This window comes from Anneissia japonica, unplaced genomic scaffold (genome assembly GCF_011630105.1).
Source record: "Anneissia japonica isolate Jap-2015-1 unplaced genomic scaffold, ASM1163010v1 scaffold288097_len85782_cov108, whole genome shotgun sequence".
NCBI classification, from domain to species: Eukaryota; Metazoa; Echinodermata; class Crinoidea; order Comatulida; family Comatulidae; genus Anneissia; species Anneissia japonica.
In genome coordinates, this window is record NW_022724557.1 from 72,685 (window position 1) to 81,210 (window position 8,526).

The 8,526-nt window shown below is 33.4% G+C and overlaps 1 long non-coding RNA gene across 1 annotated transcript; it reads right to left on the minus strand.

Moving 5' to 3' along the window:
* Nucleotides 1–3,181: 3,181 nt before the first annotated feature.
* Nucleotides 3,182–6,601, minus strand: LOC117112512. Its single transcript, XR_004446052.1, has 3 exons — nt 5,949–6,601; nt 4,164–4,577; nt 3,182–3,670 (listed from the first exon to the last, which is right to left on the minus strand). It is a non-coding gene; the product is annotated as an uncharacterized LOC117112512 (long non-coding RNA).
* Between the last annotated feature and the right edge of the window lie 1,925 nt (nt 6,602–8,526).

The window sequence follows — 8,526 nt, forward strand, 5'->3', positions numbered from 1 at the left end:
CAGAATCTAATTCAGCTAGCTTTACTGCATACCATACTTGCAAATTCGATGGGTGGTAGCAAAAAACCGAAGCCGGCTCCCAAAGCTGGAAGTGCTCTTGATTCTGAAGAGTATGCATCTGCTTCTGGTAAACCTTGCAATCAGCCTTCAAAAGTAGAAAATATCACTGATATTGCAGATGTGAAAGAAATTATTGATTTTGAGCTAGGGAAATGCTTAGCACCGGACTCCTTATTTATGAAGAAAATCTCCGCAGCTGTATCAAGTGTCGTACAAGAACAATTGACCGGTAAGCTGTCTGACCTTATTAGAGACTCATTGCATTTTGACATTAATAAGACTAATGATAAGATAGGCCTAACTAGTCTAGAAGAAAGAATTACGAATTTAGAAAACAACATCGATGAAGCCGAAAAATATTCTCGTCGATGATATAGATGATATGGAACTTGATCTTTTATTAACTGTACCTACAGAAATAGTATAGAATTGTCAGCACTTGACTCTAAGTTGATTTTGATTTATTTTTTTTATATTGATTATTGTAAATCCTTTTGTCCTATATTGAAATGGAGCTTTTGCTAAACTACAGTATAGCAAAGTACAGTACAGGACGAATTAAACATTAAAGGATAAACACATAACGCTACATAAGTGTAAGTAATTTTGTATTGTTGTCCTCTTCTGTCACGGAGCATCAAAGCTAACACAATGTAGTTGGAATCATACATGTGACCAGAGGCCGACCTAAGGATATCTACGGTTCAGTGTACAGCGTTTGTTCAAGTTTTGAAAACGCCTTGGAACACCGATCAAACTCAAAAGTTTTAGCATTATTTTGATGTTTTTAAACGTTTTTAAAACATTCTTAAAATGTGTTACAATACCAAAGTCAATGTAACTAGAGTTCTTTAGTTACATTGACTTTCGTATTGTAACACATTTTAAGAATGTTTTAAAAACGTTTAAAAACATTAAAATATCGTTATAATGACGTTTCTGAATGTTACCTTTAAAAACTCAACATAAATACGTTTTTAAAACGTAATATTATAACGTTTTACAAACGTAATAAAAACCCTTTGTAAATGTTTTTAAAACGTGATACAAGACCAAAGTCGATGTAATCAAGGTTATTTTTACGTTATAATAACGTTTTTAAAACGTTACATTAAAACGTTATTAAAACGCTATCAAAACTCCACAAAATTACGTTTTCGAAACGTTTTACTAAAACGTTTTTTGAACCAAACTCATACGTTGTATAACGTTTTTTAACGTTAAATTGTTAGCTGGGTTAATATTGGACGTTAGCACGAACCTGACATCCTTTACCGTTTCATTTACTATTCTACTGAGGCAGGGCGGATCTGGGTTCAAATTTAGGAGGGAGTCAGAATGTTTCCAAAATTCCCCCTCCCACCCCAAATATAAAAGGGGGCGTGGGCTTCTCCCCCGGGAAAATTTTGATTCCTACATGGTGGGAAATGAGCTTTTCCGACTTTTGAAGTTTCTTTTAATGACTTTTAAGTTCTTTAAAATTAAAGGTTTTATTCCCTCTTGAAAACGGTAGGTAAACTTTTCCATTCATATTACCAGTCGTTTCCTACGCAGTGTTTTAATTCAGTAGAGTATTTGAATTTATTTGTTACCGTTTGTTATTTTATTTTAAATTTTATGTTGTATGTTATTCTCATGTGACCGCACCGTCATCGTGTGCCACTGTTTTAAAAGTGAAATTTAAAATAAAGATTATTATTATTAGTATTTCAGTAAGTAGGCCAGTGTGTGCACCAGTATACATACAGAAAAAAAACAAATAAGTAGTTGCATACGTATTCCTTTTCCATGAATCGATGAACCCAAAAAATAAAGGGGGGTCGGGGTCTTACCCAGGGAAAATTTTATCCTTAGTTTGCAGAAAATGAGCTTTCCCGACTTCTGAGGTGTCTTTTAATGACATTTAATTATTAAGCTTTTCCCACTTTTTAAAGCTATTCAATGAATCTCGACTTCTAATTTTCCCATTGTAACAACAAAAACTTCAGTTCACGGGTCTAGAATTTACAGCTCAAGAGTTTAGAGGGTGATCAGGATCCCCTGATCACCCCCCCCCCCAACACACAAACACACACACACACTTCAGATTCGCCAATGCAGTTACTCAGACATTTCGGACCGTTCACGTAGGCCGTCGAAAGCAATTTTGAAAGTTTTCCCGGCCGTTATAGATAGAGCTGCCCGGGGGAACGGGGAGGTGCTGGTAGAGTGCGTGGTTTTCGCTTACGGAATTTTGGTTTTTAAGCTGTCCTTCTACCCCTACAAACGGATACAGGATTTTAAAGTTAGTTGAGTCTCCACCCCAGCCCCCACCATGATTAGTGAACAACCTTTGAATTCCCGGAAATAAAAGCTGAAAATTTAATTTCTATCAGAACTAGGCCTATATGAATTTAATTGCTTATTCTTTCATGAATAAATAAAGTGCAATGAACTTGAATACACTATAATACAATAAATAACAGTGCGTGGTTTTGTTCGAACTGCCCACATTATTTACATAACGTGCAATATTGTAATTAATAAATAAACAATATGCAATTAAATAAAACATGTGCTATGTACTTACAGGATGCAATGTTATGCATTATTAAGTAGTCCTCAATATAAATACCGTATAATATGATGATGCCTGGTAATGGTGATGACTACGTTGACATATAGGTGGTGAAATAGTTTGAGTAATGCAGACTAAAGTGAAGTGAGTTCAAGATGCTGGAATGAAGGGGAAAGTGTCCTCGGTGGGTGAAAGAAAAAAAATCCCCTTTAAAAATCGGCAGTTTTGATTGATATAGACTAATTTAGTGGTTTCTATATAATCCACCTTTTTAACTTGGTTATTTTAGGATAGTGACGTCATCTGTATTGACAGATAAACGATATGTAATGAGAGAAATCCAAATGCTTGTCATAAATGACTCCAAGATTTCGAACAACATCAGAGACGCTTAGAATAGTATCATTGTAGTTAATTTGAATATTAGAGGCAAAAACAGATATTTTTTTAACTAGACTGTTAATATGTATATTCTTACAACATATTTTTGTATCATTTATATTCATTTTTTATGCATTAACTTGAATTTTATATTTGCATTGTTTATCGATGCTAAAATTATGTTATTTATAAATTTATTTATTATTTTATTCAATTTACAGGCAAGCCGATGATGCATATCCTTACTTCTATTGTATAACTTTAAAAAATAGTTTACTAATACCATCTCAAAACTTAACAGAGACTCGTATATTTATGACACTAACATACTGTTTAACCAAGACTAACATTTTGATTTACTACAAATACACTGTGAATCAATCGTCTAAGACAAGCTTTAAACAGACAAAAGGTCTGAACATCAAATAAGGTAGAAATATGAATTCTATGTTATACACAAGCTTTTTCTTTTCCTATTTAGTACTATTTTGAGTAAATTAGTTTCGCATAATGTGCTTTAGATTCATCATTTATCTGCTTTTCAATCTGACATCCAGCATCATTGAGATGAACTCCCTGGCACTCGGTCTGTTGCTGACATCGCAACGCACATCTCATGTACGAAGCATCCAAAGTGACTTCACAATTCTTCAGATTGGAAATACAGAAATTCTAGGAATGAATCAGGCACATTTTCACTTCTAGTTTATGTTTTTTCCTTATAAACGAACATAAACTTACTGTACGCAGTTATAATACATTTAATAAAATTGCAAAAAAATATATATTATTAAGAAGTAACAAAAAGAAGTTGATCACTTAAAGTTCTATTACTTTATTTAAGTATCTGTGTTTTTATATTTATATATTGAATATTATTTGCAAAAATAAAATAAATAAAACATCAGTAATATTGTGGGAGCTCATGGTAAGCAATGAAATTAATAATGTACTGAAGACTAAAGACGTAAAAATATACTAAGTCACATAATGTCATTTTTAGGAAAAATTGTCTCAATAATAGGCCTATTTTATAAATGTTGCAGTTTGTAATTATTTCAAACATGATTTCTTATAACGACCATTTAAATAATTTGTAGAAAAGCAATTTAATATTATGTTATATTATATTAATATATGTATATTGTAAACTCATAACACTTACCATATTTACAAATGAATGTTCTCGATTTTACGCTGGGGTTATAGTATTAGCAGGAATATCATACATTTTACCAGTGCTTGCTTCGATCCTAGTCCCACAATGTACAGAATTTCCTAAATCAGGCTGTTCATTTGCCCATGGAATAGATGAAAGAATCTCCGCTCCTGAATTTCCCTTCCAATTTTTACCAAAATGCTGATCCAAACCCACCTGGCATGATAATCCAATCTCGTGTAAACCGTCTGGGTATTTCATTCCTACGTATTCGAGTACGGCGTCCAATACATCAACGGTTGTGAAGCTTGCAATATATCCACGTGATGATTCACAGATTTGCTTAATCTAACCAGATTTCTCTTTGCTTAATTAGTCCAACTGTATACACCGAACACTTATATTGAAAGCTAGGAAAGCCTGAAGAAGAATGAATTGAGAAATTCAATTAAAAAAAATAATTAAGTGCTTGTTTGTATTTAATTAAATATACATTTGTAAATTATAAGTGCTATGATAGTGTTAAAAGAAATCGAAATAAAAAAGAATCGTGAACTTAAAAATCATAGAGTATAACAGAACAGAGAGAAAATTACCAGAATCGCCGATAAACATTGTTTTTTTAGAATCGATTATACACATATGTATAATAATATATATACAAATAAATACATAACAATAACATTCGAAAAGAACATAAGGTGTTATAATTATATATGTACAAAGGAATATTCATATTCATAAAATACAACCAAAAATCTTTACACTAAACTGTACTGAAAAACGATAAAGTGTAATAAGTTGTACCTGACAGTTATTTGAATCTGTTCAACTATGCAGCCTCTGTGGTTTAATAGTTATGACGCTCACATTGACAGCGAGAGATCGCATGTTTGAATCCCGTCAGAGGCATTTTATTACACAATGTATGTATTTACTCATTTATGTCACAGTGAAAAGTTAAATGGATATTGTTTGTGAAAGAGTAAGGTAAAATACAGTACTATTAATTACAATTACAAAAGAACTAATAATTATGCATGGAGTAGCTGGCATATGAGTCAGCAGAAAAGTTGTATGAATAATGATGAGCTAAAAGCAAGTGTGAACTGGTGATACGTGTTCATAAGTGAAGTGTGTAATTATGTTAATTTATGATCAAATTGGAAGAATAGGAATTATCCCTGTCTCTTATACACATCTAGATGTGTATAAGAGACAGCCTTTATACCTTGAAGTCTTTTATTTGGAAAATATTTAGTAAGAAAATAGGCTATTTCATAATAATATTGTAATACTTATTAGCAGGACGGTATAGGCCTATTTACATCCGTGGCTGAAATAGAAGTTTCTGGACTGAATTTCTTGAATTATTCAAAGGAAAACAAGCAGTTGGCAAGCTCATGGAAACTAAGGCAATGCTTTTGAAAGGCTCCTATATTCAATTCATACTAAGTTCTCAGTAATCGGGTTATCTGAGACCTGGCTAAATGGGAGGTCTCACCACGAAATGAGACGCATCGTTGGTGAAATCATTTTGAGATAATCACCAAAATAGACCAAAGTCAAAATTGTTACACAATTTTGATTTTAATATGTATCTCATTATTTTCTGCCATGTTTTCTGTAATATTTACTTCACAATTTACAGACTTAATCCGTGTACCAGATCGTAATACTATATCATAAGCTTCCATTAACTTAACAAATACAACAATATACAATATAACATAGGCCTAATATGCATCTTTTTGTAATCAAATTTTTAAAGGAACAAATCATAGAACCTACCTCAAATTTGTATACACAATTTACTCTTCTTCAGTTATCTTGTCTTGACCTTGCCACACCATAACAGCGCTGTCTTCACCACTGCAATTTGCGTCTTGACTTCAGTTCTTAACAGCTGCACTGCACCAAAATGTTCGTCTCTTTAACCATACACCAGTTTAGCGTTGCCCACCAACTTCTCAAATATTCATGTCACTTCAGTTGAACTCTTCTCTGTGTCACCTAGGCCAACTCTGCTCTACCAGATCAATTTTGCTTCACCATATCAACTGCATTACCAGACCAGACCAATTCGTCATTTCACAGCCCCACCAATTTACTGTAGTCGTTATCCGATCACTTCGGCATCCGATGACGTACCAATGAAATAAATTTCTTTAACCGCTGCCACCATGTAACGTTGTATATTAGTTGTGACGATGTATAGTATTTGTTTTACTATACTGTAGCTGACTTCTGTACTTCACGTCTTCTGGTTGTACTGTACTTGATTTAAACACAATTAGCACACTTCTTGATCATCAACTCCAGCAAACCAATGTACTTCAAACAATTCAGCCAACACAGATATACTGTAATTTCAAATCTTAACTTTAATGTCGACTCAGCAATTAACTTAACAGAGGCAATCACGGCGCCCTTGCCGGAAGAGAGAACTTCAGTCTTGAAGTGTTGTACCAAACTTAACTAAATTCAAGTTTCCCACTATAATTATACCAAGCCATCATTGGTATGTAAACCAATCACATACAAGCCTATAATCACATCATAAAATATCAATGATCTCTATACAGTGACATATACAATGCCCAGCATCTGCCAGCCTGCATTGTCTCCTAAATAACCATGTGTATATATAAAATAAACATTTCACTTCCTTAATGTTGCTCCACCCGATATAATCAAATGTAACAAACAATGTAGGATAAATTCTACAATCACCAAGTATTAACAATTAAATACACATAATAGGTCTACATATACAGTACTCCATTACAAAATGATAGTCTGATTAAAATTTGTAACCTACCAACATGAAATCGTGCTCGAATTAATTCAATGGTGTTACATGGTACATTTTCCAACAATTTAATTACATCATTTTTCTGGTCTTTTGTTAACTCAGAGGGTGATACTATACCATCATTAACTACACACAAACGTATGTGATTATCTAATTCGATTTTATCTGTCGTAACATAAGTGTACATGTACTCATTAACAAAGCTAGTTTCATTAATTTCGTTTGCCTTTTCATCCATAAAACAACATACAATGTTTTCTTTAGGTTTATCATTTTTGTCATCTTTTGACATAACTTCTTAGCTTTCAACTTTTGTAAGTTAGAAACATTAGCTGAGGATGTTTTAATAAATGCAGGTTTAAGTCGATTAAAATTAAACACATCTTGTAGAATTTTCCCATCTAAAGTACATAGCATGTAATGTGAACGATCAAGAACCTTGTAAATTGCAAATGGACCTACCCATTTAGTAGAAAATGTTCTTGATGGTACAGTTATACTACTAGAGTCAGGTTTATGAAGATAAACTAGTTGATTTTCGTTGTACCAGGGAGTCTTGGTTAAATTCTGTTTTACCTTCCACCCATAAGCGGGCTGATCCGATAAGAGTTCGCTTAAATAAATTTATGACAGCATTAATTTGTTCTTCGTCAGCTGGAGCATGGGCTCGTAAATAATTGCTGCGAAGCAGCCAATTCATATTCTTGACAGCAATTTGACTTCTGAAAGGTCATTGTTTGTCAAAAAACGACTGCCGAAGACGACTGAAAGCGGAGTTTCCTTCTGTAGTTCTGCCGGGTAAAATCAATACTTTAGGCGACGTTCGTAGACTAACCAACTCGTACCAACGTCCGCATGTCGCGCTAGCCTTATCCTACTCTAGGCCTAGACTAGCTAGGATGGTATAGGCCTAGCCTTGAAGACGAAGGTCCCAATAAAAAAAAAACAACGTCGCTCTTTGATAGCTAACATTGTCTATTTAACATCACAATAATTCATTATTATTAGACCTATAGTTGTTTTTTGAATTGTACTCCACAAATCTCAGCCGATACCTCGCACAACTGGCTAACGTCTCTATCTATTGTCGTGACGTCATGGCTCGATGGCTCACACTTGTGATTATGTCTCGCACTTGTGATCAAATATTTTATATATTTAAATTTTAATAATGCAATGTAACTTTTTATACTGATTTTTAAATTTTAACTTTCATGTTACATCTTTGTGTATGGTATTTCTTTGTGGAGAGCCTCTCGACTGTTATTTTATTTATAACATTTAGGCAATCCTGCCTCATTGATTTACCTTTGTTTGTGCAATGTCTTTGCTTGTAATTTTTGTAATTTTAACTGAGGCGAAATAAATGATATGATATGATTTGATATCAAATAACACGCTGGCTCGCACTTTGGCAGTCAACTCGCCCCTAGAAAACTCGCCCTTGGAAACTTGCCCCATAAAAAAATGTACACTTCCTAGACCATGCAGTCTTCAAAATAAAAATTGTAACCTTTGGTAATCAACTATATTTTCCACATACATAGAAATTTT